This window comes from Piliocolobus tephrosceles, unplaced genomic scaffold (assembly GCF_002776525.5).
Source record: "Piliocolobus tephrosceles isolate RC106 unplaced genomic scaffold, ASM277652v3 unscaffolded_19, whole genome shotgun sequence".
Taxonomy (NCBI): Eukaryota; Metazoa; Chordata; class Mammalia; order Primates; family Cercopithecidae; genus Piliocolobus; species Piliocolobus tephrosceles.
In genome coordinates, this window is record NW_022300975.1 from 3,608,885 (window position 1) to 3,631,517 (window position 22,633).

At 35.7% G+C, this 22,633-nt stretch overlaps 1 protein-coding gene across 9 annotated transcripts in view; it reads right to left on the bottom strand.

The window, feature by feature from the left end:
- LOC111542908 (HMG box transcription factor BBX) overlaps window positions 1-22,633 on the bottom strand; it is a 274,644-nt gene that overhangs the window by 247,998 nt on the left and 4,013 nt on the right. The window lies entirely within an intron of this gene.

Sequence of the window (22,633 nt, forward strand, 5' to 3'; positions counted from 1 at the left end):
ATTTTTAATGGTCTTATTACTGTAGTCCCAGGAACTAGAATGGAGCTACCCCATTTATTGAGTAAAAGCTTGATAAATGTTTGTTGAATAAATACAATTCTTTTACTATTTACTTTTCATATTCTATTTTTTAAAATTTTTGTTTCAGGGAATAGAAGTGCACGGTTGTTACATGGGTATGTCGCATGATGCTGAGGTTTGAGATACGGATGGTCCTGTCACCCAGGTGATGAGCATACCCAATAGTTAGTTTTTCAGCCCATGCTCCCCTCCCTCCTGTCCCCATCTAGTAGTCCCCAGTGTTTGCTGTTCCCATCTTTATGTCTACGGTGTAGTCAATGTTTAGCTCCCACTTATAACTGAGAGAATGCGGTATTTGGTTTTCTGTTCTTACGTTAATTTGTTTAGGATAATGTTCTCCAGTTGCGTCAATGTTGCCGCAAAGGACATGATTTTGTTCTTTTTTATGGCTGCATAGTATTCCACAGTGACTATGTACCACATTTTCTGTATCCAATCCACTGTTGATGGGCACCTAGGTTGATTCCATGTCTTTGCTATTATAAACAGAACTGGAATGAACGTATCAGCCCGTGTCTTTTTGACAAAACGAATTACTTTTCTTTGTGTATATACCCAGTAGTAGACTGCTGGGTCAAATGGCAGTTCTATTTTAAATTCTTTGAGAAATCTCCGAACTGCTTTCCACAGTGAAACTATTTAAACAATATTCTGCTTTGTCTTTAAATGTATACTACTAACCATTATTAGGATCTCTCCCAAAAACCTCCTGTTTTCTGCATCTTTTTTTTATTTATAAATTATAAGACCACATATTATGCTTATAAATAGACAAATGGAACACACACATAAACATAGATAGGCAAAACACATCTAACAACAAAGGCAAAAGTGTTTTTTGCAAGAGTATAAATTTATGACTAGTAAGTAGCTTTACATAGGTAATATCTTTTTAGTTTTCAAAATGACTCTAAAAGGTAACAATTATTTTCCTCGTTTATGGATGAGGAAACTAGAACACAAGAGGTTAAGTGCCTTGCCCATATTGACACAGTTAAGAAGTGGTACAAATGACATTCAAACAGGAGTTGTCTGACACACAATCATACGTCCAAACCTCGATGCCTGCCTCCCAGGTAGTTATTTAAAAGACCAACTTAATTAGGCTCTGAGAGTGTAGCTGAGCCCAGAATTGCATTTTATATCATGAGAAAGAAACCATACAAATGACAAAGACAAGCAACCATTCCAGGAATCAGCAATTAAAGAGTCTAGGTGTCAGAGTCCATAGATACGTGATGGAAGTGGAAAAGGAGTTGGCTTTGGTCCTCCTGTGTGATTCCACCTAAGCTACTCAACTTCTCGAAGTCTCAGTCTCAAAACTTGTCAAAGAACAGAGAAATGAATAAGATCAACAGAAGGGAGAGAAGAAGGGGAGGGGAAGGAAGCAGCGCAGAGTGAGGTGGGGGAGTGGAGGAAACAAGAAATTGGGGGTTGGATAAATTACATCTACCACTAATATTTGTTATAATCTTTAAAGTGAGACATCTGAAAGTACACAGAAGACTGCTGGGTATACAACAAGTAGTAAGTACATATTATATTTAATATCATATTTTATTCATTTATTGAAGGGTAGAACAAATATAAAAAAAGAAGACCAACTGGGATAGGTTTCACAGGAATCTGTGAGAGATCTGATCAGATCTTAAAGCTGTATGTCAAAAAAGCTTGCAAAATTCTAAATTCAGCCTTACATTTCTTCATTCATGAATGCTCATTTACTTAATAGGTATTGAACTAGGTACTGTGAAGTCATGGAGGGCACAATAATCACTTACACAAATAAGATGAAGTTCAATAATTTCATTTACTGAGCAGATATTTACTGAATGGTCACCAATACCATTAGCTTATTAAAGATACTGTTTTAGAGCCATCATCAATTCTTTCAAATTTTTCTTATAGTTCTGTAGTATAATTACAATTTATGCCATCATCCTGACTACAGCTAAGATTCAAAGCTATAAATATTCATAAACAAAAAAACTGAGAATGTTTGAGTTTTATTTCATGTTGTCTAGGGAAATATTTCTCTAATACTATCTCATTATAAAACAACTTGTTTAGATAACTGTTACTTGAACAGCTCTTATACATTTGTAAAGCAAGGAAATAAGCATTGATTAATCTTTCAAACTACTTTGAACATTATAAAGTTTACCTAAAATATTCATTGCCCACAAATCAGAATAAATAAACTAACAGAACAGTTATGTTAATATACTATAACAGAAACTGGTTGAGTAAAAAGTTACTCAGCAAATCAATATAATTGCTTTTCCTTCTGAAAATACAGCAGTAGTAGAGAGGATAAAGGAACCATGTATTACTTTCAGGTACAATAACTATATTACATTTATAAAGAAATAAGATAGTTTTTCAGGTCCCAAATCATGATGAAATATCTAATTCACACATTTTAAATCAAAAAGGCATTTAACAGAAATTTTCTTCTTGGATTAACATGGATTTTCATAAGAGTAAAGTATAATTTTTTAAATTATTTAACTCAGAAGTCCCAACCCTTTCGATAAACAACAAAGAAAGTAATAAAAATTCAAGACAGTCTACATGTTTCTGATACAAGTTTCTTACAAAAATTATCTGTCTCGTGTAAGATAAGGTGATGCATCCCTAAAAAGATTTGTCACTATAACTACATAATAACAACTGATTTAATCATGTGGTTCTGTGTATCATGGAATCTAAAAAATCTGGGTTTTATGTCACCAAAAGTAAGTAAATAACCAGTGTTCTGATAATGGGCCATAAAAACTATGGTCCTTAAGCTGCCCAAACTAAAATTTCCTAGATTTATGACACTAATAAAACAAAATTACAAATAATTTATAGGCAGGAGTGACTAGAGAAGAAGTAACATCTTGGCACAGTCTTAGGAGTTAAGGAATGAAGGTATGGATGGTCAGTAGTTCCCAGGTCTTAGATCTTCAGAAGACACAGAAGAGTGTGCTGATTCAAACAAATTAACATTACCTAATGAGTCCAAGCTAGGAAGCCGCATGAAAGCTTGGGACAAGTTGGGTATTACAGTGCAGTCAAACTGTTCAGTAGCCAGTGGGTTAAGCATGACCTTGAGGTTTCATGTGTAATACTCCTGCTAGAAACAATTAGCACCTTTGAGCTATGATAAACAAGCACTCTACTTTTTACAAACCAGCAACATTTTAGTGCCCTTTCTACCAAACTGTGAGGAGGATTAGTAAAAGAGCACCATTTCAAAAATCTTTGTTTGGAACCCTGTGTTTTATAACCATGTCACTGAGCCAAATGAAAGCCCCAGCATGACTGTGGTTTTATCCACTTAATGCATCATCACTACCTACTGAGCAAGACCCAGACTGGACCAGGGGAGCACCACAAACTACCCAAGCCACAAACAAGGTAATGGATTTCCTACTGAATATCCCACCAACTGCCATTCCTTAAGGAGGAGTAAGAAAGGTCATTACTGCTCTTGTTAAGAAAATAATTCCATGGAAAGCACAAAGATAAAGAAGGTAGTACAGTCTTTCCAAACATAAGGAACCAACCCTGTACAGTCTTCAGTGGCCCAAACCACCACCCTAGAAGTCATACAAGTGCATTCTGAAAACTTCGGTTTCCAACAAAACATAAGGTACTGATCTGCTATCACCACTCTCCTACAAAAATTAAAAGCTTTTATTTCCATTTAGCTGCCACTTAAGATTTATAAAAGTTTCATTTTTCCTTTCATTGTCTTAACTTGAGTCCTCACAGAGCCCACTTTCCTCATCAGAGATTGCCAATTTTTGGTATGCTAAAAATCCCATCAAGTTGCACTTACATGATGTGACAATTAACTTTTAATGATGGATAAAAGGGGTAGATGCTTAAAGTCATTTTGCATTTATTACTGTATACATCTAATAAAGAAAAGCTTTTTAATAAAGGTCAGAAAATTTTCTTCTTTAATGAAACTCTAAAAGACAGACTAACTTTGAAAATGTATTAAATTGGTTGGGCCAAGAGATACGTAATGGAATGTAAAGCTTTTTGTCAATAAACTGCAGAGGTAAATAAATGTCTCTATAACGTATTCTCTTAATTTCTATTACCTTGTTAAAAAAATTTTTTCTATTTATTTTTTTTTTGAGATGGAGTCTCGCTCTGTTGCCCAGGCTGGAGTACAATGGCAGATCTCGGCTCATTGCAAGCTCCGCCTCCCGGATTCACGCCATTCTCCTGCCTCAGTCTCCCCGCCATCATGCCTGGCTAGCTTTTTTTTCTTTTTTTGTATTTTTAGTAGAGACAGGGTTTCACCGTGTTAGCCAGGATGGTCTCGATCTCCCGACCTCATGATCCACCCGCCTTGGCCTCCCAAAGTACTGGGACTACAGGCGTGAGCGACTGCGCCCGGTCAAATTTTTTATTTCTCATAGAGATGGGGTTTCGCTGTGTTGGCCAGGCTGGTCTTGAACTCCTGGCCTCAAGTGATCCGCCTGCCTTGGCCTTCCCAAAGTGCTGGGATTATAGGTGTGAGCCACTGTGCCAGGCTTCTATTATGTTTACAACTTTTAAAGTAACAATTTGACAAATAACTAGCACTTTACATTCAATAAATATATAATATGTATAGGTTTCCAGATGTGATGTTTTAACATCTCATGCCTAAAGACATGATTTCCCAGGATATAACTGGCTGCAGGGTCTCTGTATACATCTGTGGAAGTCATGCTATGTAGAACTCTAAGAGATGCCATTCACATCAGCAAGCACAGATCTGTATCTCTGTGATGACATTTGAAAATGCAGTAAAGTGTTTTGTTCTAACAAAATCAATCTATTATGACAATTTTCCAACACTTAGAAATAAAGTATCACAAAAAGGGGTAACTTTTTTCTCATTTACACAAAGGAGCAGAATAGAGTCGCAGCTGCCCAGATCACCTGGCTAGTATTTTCTGGAAGTTCAGGGCTGAATGATGGTCGTTCCCCAGGTGAACTCCCAGGAGCAGAACTCTGATAAGGCATACCAAGTTTCCTCCCTGAACTGCAGGACAAAGGATATTTTCTCCCAAATAAAACTTACAAATATACTAACCTTAAAAATAGTATTTGGAATTTTAACTTATTAATGTTTAGTCTGCATACATGTAAATGAATTCAGTCCGAGTGACAAGGTATGTGGTCGCAATATTTCACTACAGTAGTTTCTTAATACAGCCACCATGAGGCGTCGCAGTACACAAATCAGCTAAATGACTCTTTCACAACTAAATCTGTTATGGCTTTACAAACTTTGTTTCTCCTGATCAACAGCTATGAGCAGTTTATGCTTTCATGGACAGAACAAAATCTAACAGCCCTGAAATGGCTTTTAAAGACTCTTTTGCTTAAGATTAGGATGAGCTGTTGTGAAGCTGGAATGGTTTTCCCTAAAATCAGACTGTAATAAACTTAGGACATTTGATAAACTGGTATGCCATTTAACAATGTGTTATTGTTTTGCAAATTCTTGCTCTGTTTTCACAAGACACAGGGAGCTAAACCGAAGCCACATACAGTTTATTATCTGTTAACTACTAAAATCATGTTATACCGCTAAATAAAATAGAACTAGTAACATAATAACTTCAAAGTTGACATGTATAATGTATTACCTATAGTTTCATTCTAACAATAAATAACATTTTGGTTTAATTTTTAACCATTTATAAACAATAACAACAAATTGTTCACCTATTCCTGCTGTGAAGATGGTGTCATCAATTGGCTAAATGTGTTTTTTACATCATTTTGGAGCGAAACAGATTTCTACAGCAAAACACCAAGCCAGAAGTCTTACATCTCAGTTCCAGCTCTGCCACTCAAATGGCCTGGGTCCTAGTTCCTTACTCTGGGCCTTCCTTTCTTCAGATTTATAATGATAGATTATAATGCTCCAAGATCATCTGTGGAATCCCTTTTAAAGCTAAAATATAATTCTCCTTGGATTTAAGTTATCCGAATCCAAACCTATTTTCTTTTTCGTATTGTGACATGACGTTCATTTTCCTTAATCACAGATATTTCATCTCAATATATCACTAACTTTTTTTAACTTTAGAAGTTTACCATATGTTTAGAATGAGTTAAGAAATAAATTACTGAGGAGCAACTGTGTGTATGACATCTAGCTTAACAATGCAGAAACACAAATAGAGAAAAAGCTCTTTTACCCTGGGCTGGAAAGCCATGCCTTACGCTACAGGCATTAAAAAGTTCAGTGGGAGCCTAGACTGGCCCATGCGCTGTGGAGTGGTATGAATGCCATGTTGGAAGCCTAGGAGGCACGACAGGGGAGTGAGTGATTATAAGCATGGCCTCCAGTAGACAGAATGAACTGGGATGGAATGCCAGCAACATCATTTACCAGAAGAACAACCTTGGGCAAGTTGCTGAGCCTCTGAGACTCAGTACCTCATCTAAAGTGGAGATAGTAGTTCCTACTTCACAGGGTCGCTGCATGGTAGAAAAGAGGGTGGGAAGATTAAATTCATGGTTTACATCACTGCGTAAAAACAGGGTGAAGGGGAACTCTGCTGAACTGTCTTTATGACTTTTGTTTTCACACTCCACTTTATACGAAAAGCCAAACTAAAGAAAGTTCATACTTTCTAACCACTTCCATCTCTATATGCTCTCTTCAATAAACATATGCTGTTCTTTCAAATTACAATGCTTCGACAAACCTCTTCTGTAGCCATTAATATTACACTATGTTCCAAAGTTAGTGTACTCAAAGACAAATGATGAAAATTGAGTTGAAGTAATGAGAATCCATAGAAATAAGCATTCTAAAATTAACTGCTTTTTTGTCAAACCTTAAATCTTTTAAATAAAAAAAGTTCTGGAGTTCTAACGTAATCAATCTTCTATCATTCTCCCACAGTATAACAATGACTAGGCCTTTTTACTCTTGGGGAGCTTTAAGATAAAGTCCTAACAAATAAAATCTTTCTATTATATAAAATATTAATTGACTAATTGATCCTGAAATAACTTGTAGATAGAAGTATCTTCTCTTTTATAGTTGGCAGAGGTTCTCTTACTGGCCTCTGGAACCTCCTCTTCTACAGAGTGCCAAACTAAAAAGCATTTTAAGTTTAAAAAGAAAAACTATCCACTTGTGGTGACAAACACCTGTAGCCCAACTGCTCGGGAGGCTGAGGCAGGAGGATCACTTGAGTCCAGGAGTTTAAGGCTGTAGTGAGCTATAATCACACTGACACACGCCAGCCTGGGTGACAGAGCCAGACTCCATCTCTTAAAAAAAAAAAAAAAAAATTATTGAACTTGCTTATACTTCTTTAAAAACATCAGTTAATATCAAGTTACAATACGAACATGTTACAGAAATGGGAGTAGCTCAGGTATTTGACTATCAAATTATATTTTCTAATTAATTTTCATTGTAACTTCAGAAATATGTCTCATGGGGGGGGGGATTAACATAATCTAAATATAATCCAAATCTCACTTACAAATTCCAATATACACCTAAAAGTTCATTATTTGTCAGTATATTGTCCCTATACATTTAATTTGCCATCACAAGTTGTGAAAAAAGTTAAGTCAAATGGACAGTCTGTCTACATAATTTTAGTACACTTATTTAAATGCACAAATAAATTTAAGTATCCCCAAAATTTAAGGCCCTAAATGGACCTTAACTGATATTTTGTAGCCCACAGGGCATGAACAAAATTAGCGCGGGATTTTCTTCACCACTGCTATTCCAAATATTTGTAATAAGTTATCAGATTGAAATTAAGTAAAAGAACAAACAAATTTTAGCTCAAAAAGATAAATTTTGCACTGCACAGGGGACAGCTCTCTAGACGAATGGTCAGAATATATGAGTACTGGTCGCACGGGAGCCACTGCAAACTCAATATCCTAGGTTAAGTCACTTAACAACTTTGAGCCTGTTCCTTCATCTGTAAAATGGGAATAATGACACCCTACTACCTACCTCAGAACATGGTTATACAGAGCAAACAAAGCAACGTCAGTGAAATCACAATGTAAAGTCTAAGTTGCAATAACAAGCATAAGAGAGCCAACGAGGCATGCTTTCACGTGGCCAGCCTCTAAAGGAGAAACATACTTCTCAGGGAGGAAACATTTGTTCTCCCCAACTCTGATGATGCTCAAGTATGTGCATGACAGATTTATTTTATGACCATAAAATAAGAATTTTTACCATCATTTTAAAAAGGAAATCTCAGTAAAAAAAATTCCAAAAAAAGGAGCAAATACATAAACTACCTTGTTTTATATATTTATAAATAAATTCAGTACTAATTTTAATAGTACAGGTTGGGGTGCTCCAGGCCATATCCCAACTTCAGTGATGAGGGAAGAAGGAACAGGATAGCAGCATACATGAAATAATTCAATCATAATCTTCACATTCTTAAAGGGTAATATGTTAATAAAAGTACGTTAATAGCAACCTTTAAAGAAATACACACATAATGTGATTTGGCAATTTTGGTCACTAGAGTACCTCTATACAGGCAGGGCTTAAAATAATTTTTTACATATAATTCCAGAATCACTGGCTTTGCTTCATTCAAAACAGGATTCATTTACAGGCCTCTGATCTTGATGCTGATCCATTCTAGTAGGCTCAGGGCCTCCTATACCCAGTACATAGCATTAATATAAAACAGAGTAATTCGATTCAACAAAAAAATTTATTAGATACCTACCACACTGCATCCTAGGACTTGGGATACAAACATGATTAAGATCCTGATCTTATTGCTTAAGATGGTCACAGTTTTTGCCTTAAGATATGAGGTCACCAAAGCCACTCCTCAGAAATGTTCTTGCTAACACTTTGACCCCCATGGGCTGTATCTTTCTGCCTACCCATAGTTAGTCTACCTCTACATGCTGTACTGCTTTAGGGGAGCTTCTAGAACTTAACTTTTCATGTCTATAAATCTATGGCCTCAGCCAGATCCCTCATACTGAACTACATAAACACTGTCCAACTACTATATCCTGAGTCTCTACTATTTGGCAGGTACTTTTCTAGGCATAGGAGATAAAACAGTGAACAAAAATTGTCCCAGTTCTTACCAGATCCCCACACTGAGCTAGACTGCTCTCATCCCTTATCAACCAGCCTAATTCTACATACTCATTTAATAGTATCTGTTGAGCTTTTACCATGTCCTAGGTGCTAGAGATAAAGCAGCGAACAAAACTAAGTCCCAGGTCTCATGAAACTTACCTAAACTTGGTGTGACACTGCTCAATAATGACCAGTGGTCTCCAAAGTGAGATTCTCGAACACCAAAAACATGAACAAGACAGTCCACTTGGAGTGAGTGACAGGAAAATATTAAACTTTTATTTATATTCAATTTATCTTATCTTTTTCAATTTCTAAGTCATTTATATTTCGATATACACATACTATATTAATAGCCTAGTATATATAATTTATAAAGAAATGTAGACATATCAAGGAACACATGCTCAAATTCTTCCACTGAAGGGAACAGCATTTTAAAAGTCTGGAGGGTCACTGACTTGGATAATCACACATTTGGGGCGAGTTGTTTGGCCCAGGTGGGGTTAGCCTGGGCCCTCCACTGGTCCACTTTCTCTCTGATAGATTAAGCAAGCATTTTGCAAGGATTCCTAGACATCTAGCTATACAACCAAAGTTCAAAGTTCAATTCCATCCCAATTGTCCCTCCCTAATCACCCATCACCCTATACTCATCATCCCTGCAACTCACGGATATTATGGCATGTTTACTTTCTATTTCACATTTGGTATATGTATGTCACTACTATACTAGAAATATCCTGAGACCAGAGCTGCTGCCTTTTTTATTCTGCAAGCTCCAGAATTCCTAACCCAGCTTTATATATTATGGGTCCTCAATAATTATATCTTGCAAAAAATAAAGATAATTCAATATATTGTACCCAGAATTACCAAACAGTTACGATAAAGGACATTATGATAAAGCAACATTATTGCTTTACTAAGCACTGCTTCCAGACAGGTGCAGTGCCTCACACCCGTAATCTCAGCACTTTGAGGGGCCGAGGAAGGAGGATCACTTGAGCCCAGGAGTTGCAGACCAGCCTGAGCAACATGGTGAGAGACCCCATCTCTACTAAAAAATAACAAATAATAAAAATTGGGCCGGGCGCGGTGGCTCACACCTGTAATCCCAGCACTTTGGGAGGCCGAGACGGGCGGATCACAAGGTCAGGAGATGCAGACCATCCTGGCTAACATGGTGAAACCCTGTCTCTACTAAAAAAATACAAAAAAAACTAGCCGGGTGAGGTGGCGGTCGCCTGTAGTTCCAGCTGATACTCAGGAGGCTGAGGCAGGAGAGTGGCGTAAACCCGGGAGGCAGAGCTTGCAGTGAGCTGAGATCCGGCCACTGCACTCCAGCCTGGGTGACAGAGCAAGACTCCGTTTCAAAAAAAAAAAAAAAAAAAAATTGGCCAGGTGTGGTGACATGTTCCTGTGGTCCCAGCTTGGAAGCTAAGGCAAGAGGATCACTTGAGCTCAGGAGTCTGAGGATACACTGAGCTATGATTACACCACTGCACTCTAGCTGGGACAACAAAGTAAGACCCTGCCTCAAAAAAAAAAAAGATTATTCCTCTTCACACAATGATTAGTACTGTGTTCTACTGTGTTCCTGTGATCCTTTTCAAAGCTCTTTTATGTATACTTTATAGACCATTGATTACTTAATATAGAGACCTGGAAACATAAAAGCCTCCATCTGTAAAACCAACAGCCACTGCTAATTGAAGATCAATTAAAAATAAATATGAGGCATTCTAAAATTATAGCATATCAAAAAAATATAGTTCTATTTGAAAAACTAAGTCAAAACTTTTCAGAAAAACATCTATTTAATGAAGAAAAGTACAGATCATCCTAATTCTTAAGATATACTAGACTTAAAAGCCATCTAGCTGTTTTTGAAATATATAGATGAGAAATGACCATATAAGGTCATATTTTTAAAAAATTAAAGAAAAAGAAACAGCAACTGATTCATGATCACAGTTCCTTATGCAGTAAACACATCACCATATACGTGAGACCAGGTCCTCAAATGTGTAACTCTGTGCTCATGTGTGATCCCATTCCTCAAGACTGATTTTTGGAAAACTACAAAAAAATTTGTACGAATTTGCATCACTCATGCAGAGATTATCTGTAGCAAATTATTAATATAAAAAAAAACCCTAGTCTTATGATAACCTGAACATGTTCTCTGGGTCTAAGCATGTATTACACCCAATGAGATAAGAACGCATGTCCACATGCAAAACTTAAAAAGAAGTTCTTATTACCATGAAGACCGGTACATAACAAGATGGGAATGGTTGTGCTTCCATGATGTCAAACAGCCCCAAGACAAAGAACGGAAGGAAGACTCACAGTTACTATTCCATGTGTCTCTGTTTCTCTTTGCTGCTTTAATGTAAACATTGGAGTTATTACTGATGTGAGTTTTGAAAAAATTCTTCCCAGGTCAGCTTCTTCTTTATGATTTCACATATGAATGTATTTGTTATTAAAGCACACTGGCATCTGGAACACTGAACACAATATTTCAGAAACAAAGTTTTAATCTAAACCGGGCTGATGTCCAGAAGTGACCAGTCAACTAAGGGCCACAAATAAAACTGAGTGAAAACACATACATTCTGAGGTATAACAAACACAAAAGTCATGAATGAAAGACCAGATCTAGATCACTATGCATAAAAGAGAAGACTGATCAAACTCATGGGTGTTCTCCAGGCCATGGCTTACTAAACCACAAGACAAAACACAACTGTAAGCACAGGCTGAAGACATCCTGGAAAACCTAAAAACTGCCTGATGGAAGCTTTGAGCATAATTTGTAATCTATTAGTCCTCAAGATAGGAAAACACATTTTCACCTTTTTGGAATCCCATGTTGGGCGATAACTCTTATTAATATACTCCCAATTAGTATAATTTATTTAACTAAAAGTATCAGCTATAGTAGTTTGTAATATTTTTATTGGCATATGGTTTGGACCCCTGTACATCTAGCTTAAACTTACTATCTATTAAGTGTGCTTTTAACATTATTTGGTATGTGTACAATGCTCTTTCGGATGTTATATAGCTGAACAATTCTCATTGGTTCAATCAATCATGTTGTCTTTACACATTGTGATGTTAACAGCAATAAATAAAAAGGAAGTCCAAAACACTTCACTGAAATATAATTTTAATATAAGTTTAAAGCTTTATCCAAAAAATGTCAGTGGCCTTTTAAAATATCAGAAGCCAAAAGGATGAACTACTATTTAAATAAAAATGAAATTATTGTTGGAAGTCTGATTTTTAAAAATTCACTATAATGCTTAGGCCAAATTAGTTTTACAAACTTAATGGGCAAACACAATGCCACAGTAAGAAACTCGTCCCATATTTCAAGGTCTACCTCCTATGCTGGAACTGGCCAGTTTTTCAGATATTTACTCAGCACTATTTCATACCATATCTATTAAAACAATTAGCACAGATTAATTTATATGATAGATATTTACATCAACTAGCCTTTTCCAGCCAGTAGAACATGTTTGCTTTGAGGACAAGGGTTGTTCCGTATTCATCTTTATATCTCCAAAGTCTACGTCAAGCACCAACATTCTGTAGGCACTCAATCGATGAAAGCCAAAAAAAATTGGTAATAGTTTCTGCTACCCTAGCCTCACCAACACTTGACCCAATTATTTCATTTGGAAAATGTTCTTCAAATATCACCCAAGAAAAGCAGAAAGAAAGGTGTCAAATGACATAAAGTTTAAACTAATTTCAGTTTACCAACCAATGTGAATGGTGTTTTTCTGGGGGGGAATGAAACACAAAAACGGAAGACCAGCACCTTCGGAAAAGCGTTATTCAGCTAAAACAATGCAAGAAGAGCACATCCTTAGTAAGATCATGATCCACAAAAGCTACTTTGCTAAAATAGACACCCTATTTCCATGTTTAATGGATCAGGGGAAAAGAAGCCAGTTTAAAAAAAAGACAAACTTTTAATCTTCCATATCTGAATTAGGCTCTCACTTTGCTGAATTTGCAAAGATAAAAGATTTTAATTTCAGATGAATAGGGCTCTTAGTACAAAAAAGCAACATGTTATGCTGTATTTTCAAAATGTTCGGCTACTCATATACAAAAGTATAATTTATGAAATCTCTTCCACTTAGCACAGCAGAAATCAGTTCCTTAGGTGAAATTAAAAGCACCCTTAAATCACTTCCTAATGAATTAGAACTGCTGACTGATCCTATATCTGATTCATGTTTGATCAGGCACTCTGAAGTGAAGGCCATGAATCTGCTTATTAATTTTTCCACTAATATGGAATTGTCTTTCAAAGCAAATGTCAGAAGTAACCATTTTACAACACTACGTATGTTATACTGTTAATTCCTTTAGTAAAATATATTCACTGATTAAGTATTTAAAAACACAGAGCACAGGCTGGGCGTGGTGGCTCACGCCTGTAATCCCAGCACTTTGGGAGGCTGAGGCAGGTTGATCACTTGAGGCCAGGAGTTGAAGACCTGCCTGGCCAAAAGGGCAAAATCTTGTCTCTACTAAAAATATTAATACGAAAATTAGGCAGACGTGGTGACCCGCACCTGTAATCCCAGCTACTTGGGATGCTGAGGCACAAGAATTGCTTGAACCAAGAAGGCAGAGGTTGCAGTGAGCAGAGACTGTGTCACTGCACTCCAGCCTGGGCAACAGAGTAAGACTCTGTCTCAAAAAAAAAAAAAAAAGGACCAGAGCACAAATGATACATTCAGCTAGGAAGACTCAACTTCTCATTAAAGAACAAATAATTTCTACTGATATACCAGAGGAATTAATAAATATTAAAAATAACAGCTGCCATAGACATTTCTATACTAGATATACCAACTAGAAACAAAACTGACTAAACATCAAATATATACTAAGTTTATAAACAAACGTTTAGTCTTTGACAATGATCTTACAGATGAAAATTTACAAGCCCCAGGTCAGAGAATTTTTCACGTAACTTTCCTTACAAGTGATAAAGTACAGAGTTTCAATCTTATTACTTGAAAACGAAGACTTCTCTTCTAGGAGAAAAAAAAAACTGGGGAGAATTCTTAACTAAAAGTTGTCCCAAACCTTTCATTTTTAACTTCTTGGAATGTAGCCCTAATGGCAGGTAAATACAGAAAAAGCCTCAGGAGATTGTGGCACTGCAGACAGGCAGTCTAAGCCTGGCGTGATCACTTACTAGCTGTGCGACCTCAGACAAGTTATTCAACCTGAGTTTTAGTTTCCTTGTCATTAAAATTGAGTATTTATCATCAGAAAGTTGTGAAAAATAAAGTAATAAAAACAAAACTGAGCCTCATAAGGCAGGCCTTAGTCCAGATTATCTTTCTCCCTTTCTCCCAGTGTAAAATACTCTTTGGGAAACTTCTAAAAACTGCATTCAACTTTCCTGAAGTTTAAATGAAACTATGTAGTCGTTCTATCAACCTGAAACTGAAAATGTTTGGATAAGGAGTTTATTTCCATTATTTCATAAAAACAACAGGTGCCTTTATTTCACAGAGCCCTGCTAAAGGTTTCTTATAATCCCTTCCTAACTGATACTTTCATATGTAGAGATGTGTATAAGTCTGAAGCTCATTTATCAACAATTTTTATATAGGTAGTCATAAATACCAAAAGGATTCAAAAACTACAAATCGATCTTTAAACTCAAACAAAGGTGTTTTAAAAAAGGAAAACTCAACTCCCTATTCCCTATTCTAAAATATTTTTATGCAGTATCACAGATGCATATTACCAAATATAATAGACTGGGAGAGAAAAAAAGAGATGAGAGAGAGGAAGGAGAAGAGAAGGAGGGAGGAAAAGGAAGGAAGGGAAACCTGGAAGGGAAGAAAATGATAATTTCAGTAACTCAAAAGATAATCAAAGTCTGACAGCTGGATGTAAAGAATTATTTTCTCATTTTGTTCCATGCTCCACCACATTCCCTCTGCAGTCCATGAGAACTCTACACTTGGGTGAGTTTTGAGAGGTGCACCAAAAGCTGAAAAACAAGTCAGCATATTTAATATTAAAAGAATCAGCATTGCTAATAAGACTCCCTCTGAATTACTTAATCTGTGGCTTTCCTACACCAAGGAATGTAGTCATGTAGATAAATAATGAAAGTCCTATCAATAAACAATTCTTTAGCATTAACAGTTCCAGTCTATATCAAATGAAGACTGAATTAAGTCTTACCATAACAAACCAGATAAAGTTACTACTTTGTTCCTAGAGTGCCATATAGACTCTTCCCCATGACATATTTATCATTTTTCTAAAGTAGTTTTATAGGAAATTAAAAGGCAAGATCTGAACATTTCATAATTAATTATTGAAAATAAAGGTATCTAGAACCTCTATAAAACAATATAACCTAAAAACATTCTCACCCGAGAACAGACTAAATCACAGAAAACACTTCCTATTTTTATTTTCCTGATGGAAAAAAAAATGGGCAGGTAGCAATATAATAAAGGAAATAAAACCTCTAATAACAATAAACCATTAATGAAAGTAGCCTGAATTTCATTCAACATTACATATGAAACATTTTTCAACATGGTACAGGTTTCAAATGTTATGCAGATTTTAGTGTGTGTCTGTTTAATAAAACTAAAAACAACAACAAAGGAATCATCACATCAAAAGGGAACATAAAAGGTTCAATGAAATGTGAACTAACCAGGTTCTGCATGGGTTTAAGCTTTCCTTACCTAGAAGCCTTTAACTTGGCTCAACTTAGACGGTACAAATGATGTCAATGACTACCAGTTTCCTTACCTGACTATATCCTCATGCCTTACACCTGTACATTTGGAGCCACAGGATTTCAGCAGACAGTTTGATTGAGGTAATATATAACGTTAAAAAATCTTTCATCATTTGTTAGCTGGCAAGGAACTTAAATTGTTCAATGATCAGTGATCAAAGTTAGCAAAATAATTTTTCACTAGGTTAAGTGGTTAGTAATATCAGAGAATTCCACTCTACCAACCAAGGAAGTTAATGCAATAGGATCACAATCCCTTATTTAAAACCCTTAGGTCCTGATATGCTTCAGGATTCAGAATTTTGTGGGGTTTAAAAAGGCAAAATGGTACCTATAGCACATATTACATAACATTCCTAGTTAGATCTAGGATAATACCACACAATGAATCAATATTAATATTTCCAGCAAAATATGTGAATATTCTAAGCGGGCTTGAAAACTACTTTAAACAATCCCATGACAGTCTGGGTTAGGTTTTGGTACCAAATGAGTTTTGATGTCACACTTTTGAAAGGAAAAAAAAAAAAAAAACTTTTAGTTTTTCAAGCTTTTTAGATAAAAGATTGTGAATCTATTTCCAATACTACTACATCAAAGAACAAAGGCGTTTTCAAAATATACAGAGCTTATTAATTTACTGGAGATGAAAAGTGTATGGCAAATTAAAATTTAGCAAAGTGGGAAGATGTTTCTGGCAAATATAACCTTAAAAATTAGGAAATACCAGAGTCACTTAATTTTAATGTATTCAAACAAATTTAATGATTGTTGAGACTACTTCAACAAATTTTTGTATCAACGTATATTTGAGTAAGACAGTACCGTCCAAAAATCCTGATACCTGTAGTCTTCTGTGCTTTCTTTACATTTCCCTAGCTTTTGGTTTTCACATTGTTTGAGATTTCAGGGATTTAAAGTATTCCCCATTTATCTTCTCCTTAGCTTGCCCCTGTTTTCAAATGCCTATTTGGTGAAATGCAATTTGCTAAGCACTACCTATGTAACACTTCCCAATCCCCATGCCTTGACACAAGGGTAAGTTTTAATTGTTTATGAGGAGTGCCCCAATTAGAACAATTGAAGTACCACAATTTACAATTTTCCATGTGTATATTAAGTATATTCAAAGTTTTCATTAAGATAACACCACTCTTGCTTGCAATTTGACATGATTTCTTGACTTTTTCTTAAAAAGGAGTGGCTTTATCACACTGTGAACTACCTATAAAACCCACAGCATAATTTACCTATCTGTTAACCAGGGGAAATCATAATGTCTCATATGTGAACATTGGTCACGTGTTTTTGTTTTGGTTTTTTTGAGACAGGACCTTGCTCTTTCACCCAGCCTGGAGTGCAGTGGCATGATCACAGCTCACTGCAGCCTTGACTGTGTGGGCTCAAGTGATCCTCCTGCCTCAGCCTCCGAGTAGCTAGGACTATAGGTACACACCACCACCCCCAGCTAATTTATTTTTCTTTTTAGTAGAGGCAAGGTCTCACTATGTTGCCCAGGTTGGTCTTAAACTCCTAAGCTCAAGCAATCCTCCTTCCTCAGCCTCCCAAAGGGCTGGGATTACACATGTGTCTTGATGGAAGAAAGTTTGAGAACTGATACTCTAAGATATTCTAATATCTATCAGTCACCAGAGAGAATGCCCCGTGCTGACAACTAACTACTTTGAAATATGAAAAGAGCTGTTTTCTAGTCCCATACTCTACCTTTCCAAAGAGGTGGGAAAATCATTCCTCAACCCTGAAGGAGCACCGTACTTAACCGTGGCATGCCTCAGCTGTGCTTGGCTTTTCTCCTTCTGGTTACTCTTACTATTTCCTTCCCTAACAAATTACTTGTCCAGCATCTCATGTCTAGTTAAAAACATACCAATTTTTCACGATAACTAGAGGTGAGAATCGTTTTAGAGACAAAAAAAAAAAAAAAAAAACTAAAAGGCTTTCAGAAATTTCAAACAGTGGAGGATGGGGTGAGATGAGATGTAATTATAAAAACAGAGACTATATATTGAGCGCTAACTGTGAATAAGGGTCCTACATTCATCACCATCTTATGTAATCCCTGTATTATTGCATGGTAAATATTACCATATCCATTGTGCACATATGAGAATGAAAGTTTAAGGGATGTGAGGTAACATGCTCAGAGTCCCCCAGCTAATAAGCAATAGATGCAGCAGGAGTGGAACCCAGAGCTCTTTAGTGGCAAGGCCTCTGTTCCTTGTACTACAACTTCTACTACAGGAGCATCTACAGAGGGTGATGAACACCTTCTCAGTATTGCAGACACACTGAAATACAGCCAAAGAATGGTGAAGATGGAAGACCCCTTATAAGTCAATGAACTTCAGCCCCACATTCCGAACATGACTCCTATCCAGTCTTGAGCCATCTGTCCTTCATATCAAGCTTTCTCAGTCAGTCGGAGGACTTCCTACTTGCTTTAGAATCACCTGCTATATGTGCTAAAATCTAAATTCCGTGGCACCACCCCAGAAACACTGAATGAGAATACCAAAGGATGAGGCCTAGAGACCTCCATTTCTAAGAAAGCAAGCAAGTACTCTAGGCCAGTGTTTTTCAAACTATAAGTCATTAAATCAATTTAGTAGATAATATCTAGTATTTTTTGTTTAATAAAATGGCTTGAAACATACTGGATTTATAAAGATCAGTTGGGAACAGAAAATATCAGAGGGCACTGCACTTTGTCCTGTTTCAAGAAACTTGTTTCAGTTCTTTTATGTGGATTGGGATGTTAAATGTATTTTTTATACTATATCTCAGTCAAAAGTATTTAAGAAATACAGCTGTTTTGAATAATTTTTATCCCCATTCTTATTTCTCCTTTAAAGTAAGTTATTGGCCTTTTAATTATTCCTATTACAAAAGATGCAACCTTGTATGTTGCTTTTAGGAGTTCAGTTATTCCGCTCCAGGAGTTTCTGTTTTATTCCCTGAACTTTTCATCGGAGGACCATGTTTAACTATTGCTATAATTATTTAATGAACATTTTTAAATATTTTTAATTTTTTTAAGATTTCATAAAATCCAATTCATTCTCATTAATTGTTACTTTGTGGGGGTTTTTTTGTTTTGTTTTTTATTTCATTTTGTTTTGGAGACAGAGTCTTGCCCTGTCGCCCAGGCTGGAGTGCTGTAGCACAATCTCAGCTCATTGCAACTTCTGCCTCCTAGGTTCAAGGGATTCTCCTGCCTCAGCCTCCCAAGTAGCTGGGATTACAGGTGCCCACCACTACACCTGGCTAATTTTTGTATTTTTAGTAAAGACAAGGTTTCACCATGTTGGCCAGGCTGGTCTCAAACTTCTGACCTCAGGTGATCCACTGGCCTCCGCCTCCCAAAGTGCTAGGATTACAGGTGTGAGTCACCACACCTAGCTGTTACTTCGTATTTTATACAAACCTTCTCATTATCTGAAGTTATTTCACTACCTAGATTCTCAAACTGACTTACATATTTTAACTTATTAAGTTTATATTTTGGTACATTTGGTAATACCAGTGTTTCATGGTCTATATTTAATCTTTTAAGTCTTTCATTCTCTCATCTTCTATTTGTATATACTTTTAGATGAAATTCTTTACTGGCTTGCTTCTTTTGCATTCTCTCACATAATTGGCACTTATTTCAGTTCTTACCTGTTTCCTTGAAAGGAAAAAAAAAAAATGAAAACAATCCCCATTAATACATGAGGATTTTCTGGGTATATCTGTATAGTTTTAAAATGATGTACTGGCATTTCAAGGAAATATAATTGCCTTCTAAAGGATAATATCACATGTGAACTTTGAGCAAAGTTGTAATCAAAAAGTGCTTTCCACAGGTATAACTTAAAATACAGAAATATCAACAATTAGACACAGTATGTGATAACTGCCCTTGAGGTAGTACAACACCCAGTGACTGAATGACAGTCACAGAATCTTCAAGCTGGAAGAGCCTCCATTCAGTCTCAGTCTTTCTCTTTACCTATTCCCTTCATAGCAGTGTTGTTCAGTGTACTGAGGACTGCCTGCCTCTGATTTCCCTGAGACACATGATAAAAACAAAGCAGTAAGATTACAATGTCTTTAGTAAAGTTGAGTTTGTTTTCATTTCATAGTGACAACAAGGAATCTGACAAAAAATACGGGAGAGATACCACTCAGGCCCATTTCAAAAGGTACCCTCAATGGTGAAATGTTAAATAATGAGATGGACTTCAAGGTACAAGTTCAAGAAAAGCATCTTCCTCTTAAGTTAAGCACCTGCTTAAGGTTAAATCTTAAAGCACAGGTATGCCACGTTGGTGGTAATGTAATATGTTAAAATTAATGCCTATATTTAGTGATTTGGAGCATCTGATGTAACAATTGTAAACACTTCATATACTTTTGTAAGACACTAATAATGATTTCAGGGACTTCCTGTAGTACAGCAAAAAGGCCCATCTCTAATGGAACTGTTCTCAAAGTTTTTTTTTCAGTAGTATAGAGAGATGAAGCCTTTATTATTTCTATTAAAGATTTTTAATATAAAAGTAATTGAAATTCATGACAAGATCTACTTAAAAATGTAGCCCTTGCTTTTACCCATGTTCTTTATGAAATGTAGGAAAACATATACTGTTAATAGGCTAATGACTAATAATTAGAAATTGCCTGTAATTTTACTGAAAAGTATGGCTTTATAAATATTTTAGCTACTGAGTTAGATTTTCATGAGTTGCACATCTTCAGACCTATTCTTTATTTTTACAACATACAGAAAACTTATCAACTACATAGTTACTTACAGCAGAGGCCAATCATAATCATATGTGCATCCTCATTTTCATTCAAAGATATGTTCTAAATTCAATGTCTACATGAATCTGTTTCAATGGATTAAGTATAAAAATCAGATCTATAAGGTTAAAGGTCAAAGGTGCTATATATACAACTTTCAAAATCTGTTAAAAGCACAGTTATCTAAAAAACTCATATACCTTGAACTTAAAAAAAAAAAATGGATACAAAGATCAAGATACTTTTTTTCATGTTTCAAAAATTGCAAATTTTAACAAGTATCTAACTCTCTAGAGAAAGGTTTTTCCTAAAACTGCCTCAGTACCTCCAAAGAGGTAACACTAGGAAACAATATAGATGAGCCACCTTTTCAATAGCTAGCATTAAATGTGAAATGCAAATTAAGGCTTCATTTTCAGAACCTAACAGAGACATGCAGAATAATAAAATGGGAAGTTTGGAAACACTTGGAAATGGAGAAGCAAAAACTTTAAATTCTTATTTTGATAAGTAAGCCTCAAATCTAATAAATACATTTTAGATGCCAATAACTGGCAATTTACTGTCAAAATGACTTTTTTTAGATCACTATTACAAGATTTACACTATCAGAACTACTTCACTGACTTCAAAGTCCAAGACTGTTCTTGAAAATATTGTTTTAATGAAGCAGTCACTTGATATCTCAAAGAAATACAAGCACTTATCAGACTTTTATTCTCAACATTACTAACCTCTCATATTAATTTTTGAATTGGTCAAATACATTTCCATGGGGAAAGGAGTAATATTAAAAGTTTGCAATGAACTTTTATGAATGAAAATGTTGCAATGAACAAAATAATGTGTTTAGCAGCATAAATGTGGTGTTCTTTAGTAATCAGGAATGCATTTTGAATACTCTTGCCAAAAATGAAACTTTTCAAACAAGCTTTAAAAAAAATTCAAAGACAATGAAATCCATGTATTTCAGTGTGCACTAAATTCATCTTACAGAACCTTCTCATTTTGACCATTCCGATTGGCCTGCTATGTATGTGATATATTCTGAGTTAACTGAACAAACCGCCTAATTATAAGCAGTAATGCAATATTTATATTCCATAAAAAAATGTTCGATGAAAACCATATATAGATTATCTAAAGTCCTCTAGATTGTCTAAATGTTCAATGCAAAACTTACACAGATTATCTACAGTCCTCAATAATACAAAAGTATATTTTGTTACCAGATGGACACTACCAGAAAGGTCTAGTCCTCTAACTCAATACTAAGACAACAATTTTATACCCTTAATACTAAGACAAGAATTTTGTTAATGTACACGGTATCTCAGCAATCCAGGAAACGCCATAGACGAGGTCTCCAAATTTTCTTTCATGAAAAAGTAAGTTCATTTTCATTCACAAAATACAATCTCTAAATTCACTATGGTAATATTACACAGCACTACAGCTGATTTACACAATTTAGTACTAGTTTCCAAACATCAACAACTCAGAGTACCTGGGGTGTTCCTTTACAATGGAGGGGCAAACTTACAAGGTGGTTTTCTGCAGATTAGGCTCATTGTGCTGCTTTCAAATGCTCTATAAACCCTCAGTTCTTATCCACACTGTTACCTCTCACAAATTTTCCACACACTTACTGTCCCACACATATTTTGCAGATTTTTCTACTTGGGAGTCATATATCTGAAAAAGGCACTTAACGACAGATCTCAGTCATTGTTTATTAGATTTACAGGCTACCGAATTGTTCCTAATTTCTCCAAACATGTAAGTTTTGCAAGAAATTATGATCAATTCTG